Genomic DNA, 15,283 nt, shown 5'->3' on the forward strand with positions numbered 1-15,283 from the left:
TGCTTGTTCTGCCCACTATGATTAATTTGCTCCCATAGGAGACAACAGGCTGTGGTCTATCTTGGGTTAGTTATACAAATATTTGCCATACTCTTTGGCACAATCAGACAAAGTGTTATAGTATCACAATCCATTAGGTGGCGACAAAGACCTCCAGCTAGGATTAATATTCGTCTTGTGAAGACGAAGAAGCTTTCCTCAATACCGAGTTCTGATTGGTTATTTACACGAGCGTTCTACACACTCACAAGATGGCAGCGTCCTTAGGAAAGTTGCGCTGTAATCAGCTGCCACTGACAGCGAGGAAAATTGGCAGGTTATGTTGTAATTTGCTTGTGAAAGTTTATTTGACATAATTATGTTGCTATTCCAATGCATGGTGGCTACACACCATTGGAAGAGTCATAATATAATTGTGTTGATGGGAGAAAATGAACACCGGTTTGCTCATTTCATAAGTTCTTGCGGCTAACATTAGCCACCTAGCTCTTATGATGCAAATGTCTTGTCACTCGTGTCAAGAACATTTTATATCTAACGATACTACTAGTCAGTAATATATGTGTTGTAAACCCCCCCAACAATGTTATGATTCTGCATTGTGACAGTGCCACTAACAGTTTAGTGGTTTGGCGACCATGCTGGCAGGAAAAAGATGAAAGTACTCTTGGCGCAAAAATGTGAACTGTTGGAAGAGCATGGTGTTTGTAACACCAGGGGTAGTCGATTTGATTCCCGGGACCACCCATACGTAGACATCCTGCTTCGATGTAGGCCGTCATTGTTCTTAATGGGATCCGCCCCTTTTTTTTTTATGTTCACAGAAAAATGACATACCCAAATCTAACTGCCTGTAGCTCAGGACCTGATGCAAGGATATGCATATTCTTGATACCATTTGAAAGGAAACACTTTGAAGTTTTCGGAAATGTGAAAATAATGTAGGAGAATATAACACATTAGATCTGGTAAAAGATAATGCAAAGGGAAAAAAACGTGTTTTGTTGTTGTTGTACCATCTTTGAAATGTAAGAAGCCATAATGCATTATTCCAGCCCAGGTGCAATTTAGACTTTGGCCACTAGATGGCAGCAATGCGCAACGTTTTAGACTGATCCAATGAACCATTGCATTTCTGTTCAAAATGTGGTATCAAGACTGCCCAAATGTACCTAATTGTTTTTTGATACATTTTCAAGTACATAATTGTGCACTGCCCTCAAACAATAGCATGGTATTCTTTCACTGTATTAGCTACTGTAAATTGGACAGTGCAGTTAGATTAACAAGAATGTAAGCTTTCTGCCCATATCAGATATGTCTATGTTCTGGGATTTTATTTGGTTTCTTACAACCTCATGCTAATCACATTAGTCTATGTTAGCTCAACTGTCTCGCGGCGGGGACACCGATCCTGACTTGCCTAGTTAAATAAAGGTTACACACACACCACACCGACCAAAAAGTGATTTTGTTGGCATTTACGTATGTCCCCATTACCAGTAAAACATAATCAGAACCTATTTCTTTCACTTACATTTACATTACATTTAAGTCATTTAGCAGACGCTCTTATCCAGAGCGACTTACAAATTGGTGGATTCACCTTATGATATCCAGTGGAACAACCACTTTACAATAGTGCATCTAAATCTTTTAAGGGGGGGGGGCTGTTTCGTTGTTCATTTGTTTAGTCTTTTTATTCTCAACCAGGATTTCGTCATACATGTCAAGCAGTGAAGTTTCAGCTCTGTCTCTCCGTGGCCTCTCTTCCTCGGTGCTCACTGTCACTGTGTCCGTTTCCATCTTGTCCAGCTGTGTATGTAACATTTCACGTAAACTCTGTTTTTTGTCGAAGCATCGAAGTAGCGGTCCTTGTACATAGCATGAGCATGGTGGCGACACAGTAAAGAGAGAATGCCACCGAATCGCTTGTTCATAGCCTGTGTTGGCAGTTTTGAGGAGCAGGCGTTTCAATGCCATGACAGAGGGTATCACGTCTGCTGCAGGCGCAGTTGATGAGCTTATTTCTCGAGTCAGTTGTTCGCATGGAGCTAGCTAGTGTTTTCATGTTTCCAAATTTAAAAAATGGCAGCAGCGGTATGACAACCAGTACATTCATGAGCATGCAATACGACTTTCCTCAGTACGAAATCCTCAACGACCCACTGTGCTGTCAGACTCAGCATGCTCATTGGGGCTGATATCGCTGTCAGTCGTGAAGTTAATAGCAGTGACGCTATTACTGTGTAACTCCGGTAGGGCAACATCTGAAAAATAGCACACTTGGTAGTGTGTACCAGTGCTTAACCAGTTGGCGAAAACCAACATCACCCATGACAGAGAACGGTTTATTGTCAAGGGAAATTAATTCCATTATCTTGGCTTTAATGGATTTCGCCTTTGAGTTGTTTCGCTGAAATGTTCTTACTCTTTCAAATGACTGCTCGACTTGTTGACTGCTCGATCCACACAGCAGACATTGTGGGCTAGGTTAGGAATGCTGTGTAGCGCTACATGTTACGTGGCATCATTACGTCATGTACCTACATTTATATAGGTATGCACGTCAGTTTTGACATCGGTTTTGCACATTGGCGTTAAACTAGACATCGGGCCGATGTTGTCATTTTTAGCTAATATCGTCCGATTCCGATATATTCACCAATATATTGTGCATCTCCAATCTCAACATCAACTGTTCAAAGGAGACTGCGTGAATCAGACCTTTATGGTCAAATTGCTGCAAAGAAACCACTACTAAAGGACACCAATAAGAAGAGACTTGCTTGGACCAAGAAACATGAGCAATGGACATTCAACCAGTGGAAATCTGTCCTTTGGTCTGATGAGTCCAAATTTGAGATTTCTGTTTCCAACCGCTGTGTCTTTGTGAGACGCAGAGCATGTGAGCGGATGATCTCCGCATGTGTGATTCCCACCGTGAAGCATGGAGGAGGAGGTGTGATGGTGTGGGGGTGCTTTGCTGGTGACACTGTGATTTATTTAGAATTCATTGCACACTTAAAACCAGCATGGCTACCACAGCATTCTGCAGTGATATCCCATCTGGTTTGCGCTTAGTGGGACTATCGTTTGTTTTTCAACAATGACTCAACACCCCTCCAGGCTGTGTAAGGATTATTTGACCAAGCAGAGTGATGGAGTGCTGCATCAGATGACCTGGCTTCCACAATCATCTGACTTCAACCCAGTTGAGATGGTTTGGGTTGTGTTGGACCGCAGAATGAATGAAAAGCAGCCAACAAGTGCTCAGCATATGTGGGAACTCCTTCAAGACAGTTGAAAAATCATTCCTCATGAAGCTGGTTGAGGGAATGCCAAGAGTGCAAAGCTGTCAAGGCAAAGGGTGGTTACTTAGAAAAATCTAAAATATTTTGATTTGTTGAACACTACATGAATTTGTTTTTTACTACATGATTCCATATGTGTTATTCTACAATGTAGAAAATAGTAAAAAAATTAAGAAAAACCTTTGAGTAGGTGTCCAACCTTTTGACTGGTACTGTATATTGTAGCTCCGATCTCTTAATGTGGTATTGGGATAGTTATTGAAATATAAAACTAGAGTATGTGCTTCTTCTGTCTGCCTGCAGTGGCTGGCTCCGCTGCAGAGCACAAGGAGCCGGACAGTTTCATCCAGGGCCATGGCGTTCATTATCCAGTGGTGAGTTTCACACTGACATCCTCATACAACAGTCCCAGACAAGACCCAGGCTTTTACAACCAACATGGTGACTGGGGCTGTCAAACACTCTTAGACTACATTCCCATTAGTCTCTGTGCTAATAAGATGAACATGCTCAGTGGTAGTAAGTAGTGTGTTAACCAAAAGTAAAGTGGCATTACTGCTATCCTGTATCACTTAAACAATCTTTAAAACAGCTTCAGAGCCTTACTAGTGCATTACTTCAATGGCGTCACAGGGTCACCATCTCTCCTCTGACACCAATGTAGCAAATTCAGAAACTGAGGTGCAAATTGTAGTACCAACTTACTGAACATTCCACTGGCCTTAGTAGGTGTATCAATCAGTTGCTATAGTATTCTTTTGACAAAGCAATATATTTTTATATTTTACAAGACATTTGAGTCTTAAGTTGTGTGCTAATGGATTACACGCAGTAATGTAGTGGGTAAAAAATGTGTGTCAATGCTTGTGCAAAATAAAAAAAGGTAGGTAAACATTTACCCTCTACTACACCTCTGATTACACCACAATGGTTTCAGTGTGCATTGATGCAAAAATCGAGACATAAATTGTTAGGCCTAGATATTATTCTACGTTTGGCGTAACCACCCTGGGCTGTGAGATTGCCAAACACTGGTCTATTAATTGTTCATATTAGAGCTTCTCTCATTCTAGCCAGTACATTATCAGTAAAAACTTTCACAGACACAAATAATTACATAATTTGTGAGTCAACTCTATCACACTATCCAGCGAGTAGCCTAGGCCATTGTCTCAACTCTGTAATCAGTCTTCCTGGTTCTATGGTTTATTTACAATAACATGACGTGCACATTTAGCTACAATAGGAATTATGAGAAAAATATATACAGTACCAGTCAAAAGTTTGGACACCTACTCATTCAAGGGTTTTTCTTTATTTGTACTGTTTTCTACATCGTAGAATAATAGTGAAGACATCAAAACTATGAAATAACACATGGAATCATGTGATAACCAAAAAAAGTGTTAAACAAATCAAAATATTTTAGATTTTTCATAGAGGCCACCCTTTGCCTTGATGACAGCTTTGCGCACTCTTGGCATTCTCTATGCTTTTCCAACAGTCTTGAAGGCATTCCCACATATGCTGAGCACGTGTTGGCTGCTTTTCCTAGGGCCCTTTGAAATCTGTTTTATTCTTTTCCAATTTCTTAAAAAAAAAATATATATATTTTTTTTTATTCTGTGTTTTACGATTTACGCAAATGTTATCATCAGAAAGAATGTCTAATAATATGAATGAATTAAACATCAACAATTTAATAAGATATAACAGTACATGTGTAATGATGCAACACAACAGTTCACTATTTTTTAATCAAGGCAAGTGCTTCAATACAGAGTTCTACTAAGTGTTTCATTATAAATGGAAAAAAAGTCATGCAAGAATCTAGGCAACAATGCAGCAACCTTCTCCTCTGTTTCCAGCTGGCTGAGGATGTTTGTAACTGCCTGGGATAACTTTTCTGCCAACAAAAACTCTCTGTACAGATGAACATGATCTGCATGGTACTTCACTGCCTCAAACCAGCTATTCCAACTGGAGCTCACTGCTTCAGGAGGAGCCTTGGCCTGCACAAACTCCTTCATAATGAGGAAGCTCACCCATCTTCTCTTTCCATGTCACAACTTCAGAGAAGTATTTGTAGTGCTGCCAGGTCTCACCCACCAGATTGATGACATGATGGAGACGGGTTACATGGACACTGTTGGTCATCCCTCCTTTCAGAACCTCCTTGTATGTCTTCAGGCAGTAGGAGGCATTATCTGTGACCAAAGCCCAGGCATCATTCAGGTTGAGATCGTTGCTGTGGAGGGAGGCTAGTATAGCTTGGGAAAAAGTTGAGTAGTTGCATCTGTCCATGAAAATGACATCCACCGGAAAGTACTGGTTTTCAACACCTGCAATGAAAGATAAGGAAGAACTTTAATTATGTTTTAACCTAAAATAATATTGTGACAATAAGTTATTTACATTCCAAGTGTAAACACAATATAGATACAGTGATAGTTGGCTAGATGGAGAGGCAGACTGCTGCTGACATTATGCATCGCTATATTTCACCACGATATCTCATTGTTTGGAATATCACAATTTGCATGCGGACAATTCACATTGCAGAATGTAAATGTAGGCTATTGCAACGACATATAAATAGGCTGTTAACTCACCAATGACGATTTTTAGAATCCCTTGCCTCTGTTGTCTCGTCAACAACCACCTCAAACTTCTTCTGTAGAACGGCAGTCATATGTTGGTCAAACACACGGGGCAGGTGAGTTTGATGGAGGCTGCTCTCATTTTCGGGCAACGCTCCTCCCTGTTTGCAATGCTTCACTAGAAACGTCCGTAGCTTTCTTAGCTTTTCTAAGGGGATGTCAGACTCGGCGCACACAGCAACAAAGTATGTACTTGCCATAATATGGACTTCGTCTTTTACCAAATAGGGCTATCTTCTGTATACCCACCTCTACCTTGTCACAACACAACTAATTGGCTCAAAAAGCATTAAGGAAAGAAATTCCACAAATATACTTTTAACAAGGCACACCTGTTAGTTGAAATGCATTCCAGGTGACGACCTCATGATGCTGGTTGAGAGAATGCCAAGAGTGTGTAAAGCTCTCAAGGCAAAGGGTGGCTACTTTGAAGAATAAAACATATGAAGTATATTTTGATTTGTTTAACACTTTCTTTTGGGGGGGGGGGGGTACTACATGATTCCATATGTGTTATTTCATAGTTTTGATGTCTTCACTATTATTCTACAATGTAGAAAAAAGTAAAAATAAAGAAAAACCCTTGAATGAGTAGGTGTGTCCAAACCTTTGACTGGTACTGAATATGCAAGACTTGTTATGGAAAGAACTAACTGTTCCTAATATTACCCTTGTGTTATATGCATGGTGCAGGGCGACAGCGGTTCAATGCAGCCTCTCTCGGCCTTCAGGTTCGCATCAGGCCCTTTCCTCTCCTCATCGCCACTGGCGGAGTCTACATGGGATACGACCAGTACGTCCACTACAAGTACCGGGAGCTAACAAAGATTGGTATCGAGGTGCCTCCACGCATCGCCAATGAAACCCAGGTAGGGAGAACATCTGGTGTCAATCTACTGTATCTTTGGACCTAGTCATGGTCCCAGGTACCAGGATGGGTATTGTGGAGAACAATATCACAGGTGTTCTTATGCTTGCTGTCAACACTAGTTCAGCCCACTGTTTACTGATTACACTTAAATAGCCTAATCGAAGGAAAATCCACACCCGGTATGATTTGTGCACTGTGCTTTTTCAGTCCCTACATATAATTACATTTGATTGGTCACACACACATATTTAGCAGATGTTAGTATACGGGTGTAGCGAAATGCTGGTGTTCCAAGCTCCAACAGTGCAGTAATATCTAACAATTCATAACAATACACACACATCTAAAAGTAAAATAATGGAATGAAGAAATATATAAATATTATGACGAGCAATGTCGGAGTGACATTGACTAAAATACAGTAGAATAGAGTATATACAGTTGAAGTCGGAAGTTTACATACACCTTTTGCCAAATACATTTAAACTTAGTTTTTCACAATTCCTGACATTTAATCTTAGTAAAATTCCCTGTCTTAGGTCAGTTAGGATCACCAATTTATTTTAAGAATGTGAAATGTCAGAATAATAGTAGAGGATTATTTATTTCAGCTTTAATTTCTTTCATCACATTCCCAGTGGGTTAGAAGTTTACATACACTCAATTAGTATTTGGTAGCATTGCCTTTAAATTGTTTAACTTGGGTCAAATATTTCGGGTAGCCTTCCACAAGCTTCCCACAATAAGTTGGGTGAATTTTGGCCCATTCCTCCAGACAGAGCTGGTGTAACTGAGTCAGGTTTGTAGGCCTCCTTGCTCACACACGCTTTTTCAGTTCTGCCTACAAATTCTCTATAGGATTGAGGTCTCGGCTTTGTGATGGCTTTGTTGTCCTTAAGCCATTTTGCCACAACTTTGGAAGTATGCTTGGGGTCATTGTCCATTTGGAAGACCCATTTGCAACCAAGCTTTAACTTCCTGATTGATGTCTTGAGATGTTGCTTCAATATATCCACATAATTTTCCTTCCTCATGATGCCATCTATTTTGTGAAGTACACCAGTCCCTCCTGCAGCAAAGCACCCCTACAAAATGCTGCCATCCCCGTGCTTCACGGTTGGGATGGTGTTCTTCGGCTTGCAAGCCTCCCCCTTTTTCCTCCAAACATAATGATGGTCATTATGGCCAACAAGTTCTATTTTTGTTTCATCAGACCAGAGGACATTTCTCCAAAAAGTATGATCGTTGTCCCCATGTGCAGTTGCAAACTGTAGTCTGGCATTTTTATGGCGGTTTTGGAGCAGTGGCTTCTTCCTTGCTGAACCCTCTTCCTAGCTTTCCAGGTTATGTCGATATAGGACTCTTTTTACTGTGGACATAGATACTTTTGTACCTGTTTCCTCAAGCATCTTCACAAGGTTCTTTGCAGTTGTTCTGGGATTGATTTGCACTTTTCGCACCAAAGTACGTTCATCTCTAAGAGACAGAACTCGTCTTCTTCCTGAGCAGTATGATGGCTGCGTGGTCCCATGGTGTTTATACTTGCGTACTATTGTTTGTACAGATGAACGTGGTACCTTCAGGCGTTTGTTTCATCCTTGGGACCAATTTCCAGACTTGTGGAGGTCTACAATTTTTTTCTGAGGTCTTGGCTGATTTCTTTTGATTTTCCCATGATGTCAAGCAACGAGACACTGAGTTTGAAGGTAGGCCTTGAAATACATCCACAGGAAAACCTCCAATTGACTCAAATGATGTCAATTAGCCTATCAGAAGCTTCTAAAGCCATGACATCATTTTCTGGAATTTTCCAAGCTGTTTAAAGGCACAGTCAACTTAGTGTATGTTAACTTCTGACCCACTGGAATTGTGATACAGTGAATTATAAGTGAAATAATCTGTCTGTAAACAATTGTTGGACAAAATTACTTGTCATGCACAAAGCAGATGTCCTAACCGACTTGCCAAAACTATAGTTTGTTTACAAGAAATGTGTGGAGTGGTTGAAAAATTAGTTTTAATGACTCCATCCTAAGTGTATGTAAATTACGACTTCAACTGTACATATGAAATGAGTACAGCAGTATGTAAACATTATTAAAGTGACCAGTGATTCTATGTGCATATAGGGCAGCAGCCTCTAGGGTGCAGGGTTGAGGAGCCGGGTGGTAGCCGGCTAGTGATGGCTATTTAACAGTCTGATGGCCTTGAGATAGAAGCTGTTTTTCGGTATCTTGGTTCCAGCTTTGATGCACCTGTACTGACATTGCCTTCTGGAAGATAGCGGGGTGAACAGGCTGTGGCTCAAGTGGTTGATGATCTTTTTGTCCTTCCTGTGACATCGGCTGCTATTGGTGTCCTGGAGGGCAGGCAGTGTGCGCCTGGTGGCGCGTTGGGCAGACCGTACCACACTCTGGAGAGCCCTGCGGTTGCGGGCGTTGCAGTTGCCGTACCAGGCAGTGATACAGCCCGACCGGATGCTCTCAATTGTGCATCTGTAAAAGTTTGAGAGTCTTTGGGGCTAAGCCAAATTTCTTCAGCCTCCTGAGGTTGAAGAGGCGCTGTTGCGCCTTCACCACACTGTCTGTGGGTGGACCATTTCAGATCGTCAGTGATGTGTATGTCGAGGAACTTGAAGCATTTCACCTTCTCCACTGTGGGCCCGTCAATGTGGATAGGGATGTGCTCCCTCTCCTTTTTCCTGAAGTTCACGATCAGCTCCTTCATTTTGTTGAGGAAGAGGTTATTTTCCTGGCACCACTCCGCCAGGGCCCTCACCTCCTCCCGGTAGCCTGTCTCGTCATTGTTGGTAATCAGGCCAACTATGGTCGTGTCGTCTGCAAACTTGATGATTGAGTTGGAGTCGTGTGTGGCCACGGCGTCATGGATGAACAGGGAGTACAGGAGGGGGCTGAGTACGCACACTTGTAGGGCCCCTGTGTTGAGGATCAGTGAAGTGGAGGTGTTTCCTGCCTTCACCACCTGGGGGTGGCCCGTCAGGAAGTCCAGGACCCAGTGCATATGGCGGGGTTCAGACCCAGGGCCTCGAGCTCAATGATGAGGTTTTAAGTTTTGGGTGACTTTTCTTAGGGGATGTACAGTCATCGCAAATTGAATTATGGGCCGTTTCAGGCCCCGAACTGAACATAATTGTACATTCGCAAACTTCATTTAAAAACGAGTGCTAAGGGGCTTACGTTGCAAGCTTCCCTTGCTTAGCTAATCATTTGGATCGACGACAAATATGGCCGCGGGGATTCCCCCAAGGGCTGAGGGTTTAGGGCTGTCTACTTTCAGTTTGAAACGCAGTATGTCGCGGGTTACTACTTCTACTACAGTAGAGCCGTTCGAACGTAAACTTTAAAAAAATATATATGTTTTTTTTGGACGAAATGCCTTCTCAAATGTGAACTTTCATGTGCCTTAACAAACTTGTATGCCATCTGTACATACGAATAAAATGGTTAAATTACAAGCTTAGTTGGTTTAGCCACAGAAAAAGACAGCAATCTTCCCGCTAGCCATGATTGGCTGAGATAATGAGAGGGCTGGTTATGCCGAGAGATGAGTTTGGATTGGTCTGCCATATAGCTCACCTCTGTCTATTTGAGCATTTTGGGAAAAAAATGTATTGTGTATTAAAACTGCATATGTGTTGCTCTCCACTTTCTAGATGACTGAGTTTTAAAATCAGTGGAATTTGAGTATGATAGCTAAGGAGATGGAGAAAACACTTGTCTCCTTCAAACTAAGGGCAACCATGGCATCCGACAGGAGACACATCCAACCATGAAAGATCTATACGGGTAAGATAGTCTAGCTAGCTACATTTTCAGATATGACATGTTTCTAATATTAGCTAGCTCACATTGAACCTGGTTGGTTAGCAACCTGCAGATTCATGCAAGGTAGTAACGTCATGAGTTATTATGGTTCATTGTTTACCTAGCTTGCTAACGTTACGTGTATGACCTTATTATTCGTATTATGGTTAGTTGTTTACTTGTATAAACAAAAGACTCCACTATGCAAGTAACCATTTCGGGTGCGTTCGTAAATACAGTCTGGCCATCTACACCGATTTCAGAGCACTCATCTGAGTGTGCCAGAGAGCGCAGAATAACTGATGAATTTACGAACGCTCCACACCCGTTGGATATGGCGGGTGTCAGTAAAAGTCTGCAAAAAAGCGAGCAGCACAGTTAGTCACCAACACTCTGGATAACATGAAAACAGCCTAACTAGCTCTGCTAGGGTGAGTAAAATGGTCAGAGTGGGGTGTGCTCTCATTCTGTCTGGAAGTAGCTAGCCAATGTTAGCCAGTTATCTTGGGTGTTTGACTGCCGTTGTGAGGTCAGAACGTTTGGATCAACTTTACTCATCGGCCAGAGCATCCGGTGTGCACACTGAACGTGAAATGCTCTGAATTTATGAAACGACAATCTGACATCACAGTTGCAGTCACCAATGCTCTGGATAACATAACAGCCGAACCAGCGCCGCTATGGCGATTAATGTTCAGTGAGCTGTTCGCTCTCTCAAGTAGATGTCTGGAAGTAGCTATCAAGTTAGCTTGGGGGCTTGACTGCTGTTAGTACATTCGGATCAACCCTTAAAGAGATGGGTGGGGCTATAGCTTAAGAGGGTGTGAACGATGCTGAATGGGTGTAGACAGAGGGGCTCTTCAATAGTGGTACCAAAACATTAAAAGGCCATTTTCTCAAAAATTAGTTTATAAACTTTCAAGACAAAATTACTTTCGCATTGTTCGTCAACTGTAATGTATGATATACCATTTTCTAGTTCTGAGTCTCTACTTTTAGCCAATGTAAAAAACACTCAAATTTTGCAACATAAGACCGGTGTGAGCCGTCAGTCACATATAACGTGCCACAGTAGATGTCAGAGCAAAAACCAAGCCATGAGGTCGAAGGAATTGTCTGTGGAGCTCCGAGACAGGATTTTGTTTAAGCACAGATCTGGGGAAGGGTACCCAAAAATGTCTACAGCATTGAAGGTCCCCAACAACAAAGTGGCCCCCATCATTCTTAAATGGAGGAAGTTTGGAACCTCCAAGACTCTTCCTAGAGCTGGCCGCCCGGCAAACTGAGCAATCTGGGGAGAAGGGCCCTGGTCAGGGGGGTGACCAAGAACCCAATGGTCACTGACAGAGCTCCAGAGTTCTTCTGTGGAGATGGGAGAACCTTCCAGAAGGGCAACCATCTCTGCAGCACTCCACCAATCAGGCCTTTATGGTAGAGTGGCCAGACAGAAGCCACTCCTCAGTAAAAGGTACATCTCAGCCCGCTTGGAGTTTGCCAAAAGGAACTTAAAGGGCTTTCAGACCATGAGAAACTCTTTGTCCTGAATGCCAAACGTCACGTCGTGAGGAAACCTGGCACCATCCCTACGGTGAAACATGGTGGTGGCAGCATCATGCTGTGGGGATGTTATTCAGCGGCATGGTCTGGGAAACTAGTCAGGATCAAGATGAACGGAGCAAAGTACAGAAAGATCCTTGACAAAAACCCACACCAGAGCGCTCAGGACCTCAGACAACGAACCTAAGCACACAGCCAAGAGACAACGCAGGAGTAGCTTCGGGACAAGTCTCAATGTCCTTGAATGGCCCAGCCAGAGCCCGGACTTGAACCCGATCGAACATCTCTGGAGAGACCTGAAAATAGCTGTGCAGCAACACTCCCCATCCAACCTGACAGAGCTTGAGAGGATCTGCAGAGAATAATGGGAGAAACTCCCCATATACAGGTGTGCCAAGCTTGTAGCGTCATACCCATGAAGTCTCAAGACTGTAATCGCTGCCAAAGGTGCTTCAACAAAATACTGCGTAAAAGGGTCTGAATACTTATGTAAATATGACATTTCATTTTTTTATATATACACTGCTCAAAAAAATAAAGGGAACACTTAAACAAAACAATGTAACTCCAAGTCAATCACACTTCTGTGAAATCAAACTGTCCACTTAGGAAGCAACACTGATTGACAATACATTTCACATGCTGTTGTGAAAATGGAATAGACAACTGGTGGAAATTATAGGCAATTAGCAAGACACCCCCAATAAAGGAGTCATTCTGCAGGTGGGGACCACAGACCACTTCTCAGTTCCTATGCTTCCTGGCTGATGTTTTGGTCACTTTTGAATGCTGGTGGTGCTTTCACTCTAGTGGTAGCATGAGACGGAGTCTACAACCCACACAAGTGGCTCAGGTAGTGCAGCTCATCCAGGATGGCACATCAATGCGAGTTGTGGCAAGAAGGTTTGCTGTGTCTGTCAGCGTAGTGTCCAGAGCATGGAGGCGCTACCAGGAGACAGGCCAGTACATCAGGAGATGTGGAGGAGGCCGTAGGAGGGCAACAACCCAGCAGCAGGACCGCTACCTCCGCCTTTGTGCAAGGAGGAGCAGGAGAAGCACTGCCAGAGCCCTGCAAAATGACCTCCAGCAGGCCACAAATGTGCATGTGTCTGCTCAAACGGTCAGAAACAGACTCCATGAGGGCCCGACGTCCACAGGTGGGGGTTGTGCTTACAGCCCAACACCGTGCAGGACGTTTGGCATTTGCCAGAGAACACCAAGATTGGCAAATTCGCCACTGGCACCCTGTGCTCTTCACGGATGAAAGCAGGTTCACACTGAGCACGTGACAGATGTGACAGAGTCTGGAGACGCCGTGGAGAACGTTCTGCTGCCTGCAACATCCTCCAGCATGACCGGTTTGGCGGTGGGTCAGTCATGGTGTGGGGTGGCATTTCTTTGGGGGGCCGCACAGCCCTCCATGTGCTCGCCAGAGGTAGCCTGACTGCCATTAGGTACCGAGATGAGATCCTCAGACCCCTTGTGAGACCATATGCTGGTGCGGTTGGCCCTGGGTTCCTCCTAATGCAAGACAATGCTAGACCTCATGTGGCTGGAGTGTGTCAGCAGTTCCTGCAAGAGGAAGGCATTGATGCTATGGACTGGCCCGCCCGTTCCCCAGACCTGAATCCAATTGAGCACATCTGGGACATCATGTCTCGCTCCATCCACCAACGCCACGTTGCACCACAGACTGTCCAGGAGTTGGCGGATGCTTTATTCCAGGTCTGGGAGGAGATCCCTCAGGAGACCATCCGTCACCTCATCAGGAGCATGCCCAGGCGTTGTAGGGAGGTCATACAGGCACGTGGAGGCCACACACACTACTGAGCCTCATTTTGACTTGTTTTAAGGACATTACATCAAAGTTGGATCAGCCTGTAGTGTGGTTTTCCACTTTAATTTTGAGTGTGACTCCAAATCCAGACCTCCATGGGTTGATAAATTGGATTTCCATTGATTATTTTTGTGTGATTTTGTTGTCAGCACATTCAACTATGTAAAGAAAAAAGTATTTAGTAAGATTATTTATTTCATTCAGATCTAGGATGTGTTGTTTAAGTGTTCCCTTTATTTTTTTGAGCAGTATATATATATATATATATATATATATATATACATAGATTTGCAAAAATGTCACCCCATAATGACAAAGTAAAAACAGGATATTGTGTGTAGATTGGTGAGGGGGGGGAAACAATTTTAATCCATTTTAGATTAAGGCTGTAATGTAACAAAATGTGGGACAAAATCAAGTGGTCTGAATACTTTCCAAATGCACTGTATGTAGGCAAAAATGTAAGCTTGAACGATATGAAATTTAGGGTTGCGAAAGACACCTTTAACCGGTATATCGTTTTTTGAAAGACATTTTTACACATTGTGCTCCAAATGATTAAGAAATACTCTAAATTATGATTTCTTAAAGAAGTTGCAATATGTAACTTCTTGGACGACCTGACCAAATTCACATAGAAATGTTACTTAGATCTGTCATTCTCGTTGAAAGCAAGTCGAAGAAGCGGTAGATCTGTTCTATATGCTATTTCTATGCTTCCCGTTAAGTTTAGTTTTTGTATTTTACTTTCGGTTTTGTATAACAGCTGAAAATACAATGTTTTTTTGTTATGGAAAATATACACTGCTCAAAAAAATAAAGGGAACACTTAAACAACACAATGTAACTCCAAGTCAATCACACTTCTGTGAAATCAAACTGTCCACTTAGGAAGCAACACTGATTGACAATACATTTCACATGCTGTTGTGCAAATGGAATAGACAACAGGTGGAAATTATAGGCAATTAGGTCCGGATTTGGAGTCACACTCAAAATTAAATTGGAAAACCACACTACAGGCTGATCCAACTTTGATGTAATGTCCTTAAAACAAGTCAAAATGAGGCTCAGTAGTGTGTGTGGCCTCCACGTGCCTGTTTGACCTCCCTACAACGCCTGGGCATGCTCCTGATGAGGTGGCGGATGGTCTCCTGAGGGATCTTCTCCCAGACCTGGACTAAAGCATCCGCCAACTCCTGGACAGTCTGTGGTGCAAC

At 42.8% G+C, this 15,283-nt stretch overlaps 1 protein-coding gene across 1 annotated transcript in view; it reads left to right on the forward strand.

The window, feature by feature from the left end:
- Positions 1-6,672: 6,672 nt before the first annotated feature.
- LOC100380321 (phosphatidylserine decarboxylase) overlaps positions 6,673-15,283 on the forward strand; it is a 41,864-nt gene continuing 33,253 nt past the window's right edge. The window contains exon 1 of the mRNA XM_045724544.1: positions 6,673-6,843. The gene's annotated coding sequence lies outside the window, so the exon portion shown is untranslated. The remainder of the gene's footprint in view (positions 6,844-15,283) is intronic.

The sequence above is a fragment of the Salmo salar genome, chromosome ssa01, assembly GCF_905237065.1.
Source record: "Salmo salar chromosome ssa01, Ssal_v3.1, whole genome shotgun sequence".
NCBI lineage: Eukaryota > Metazoa > Chordata > Actinopteri > Salmoniformes > Salmonidae > Salmo > Salmo salar.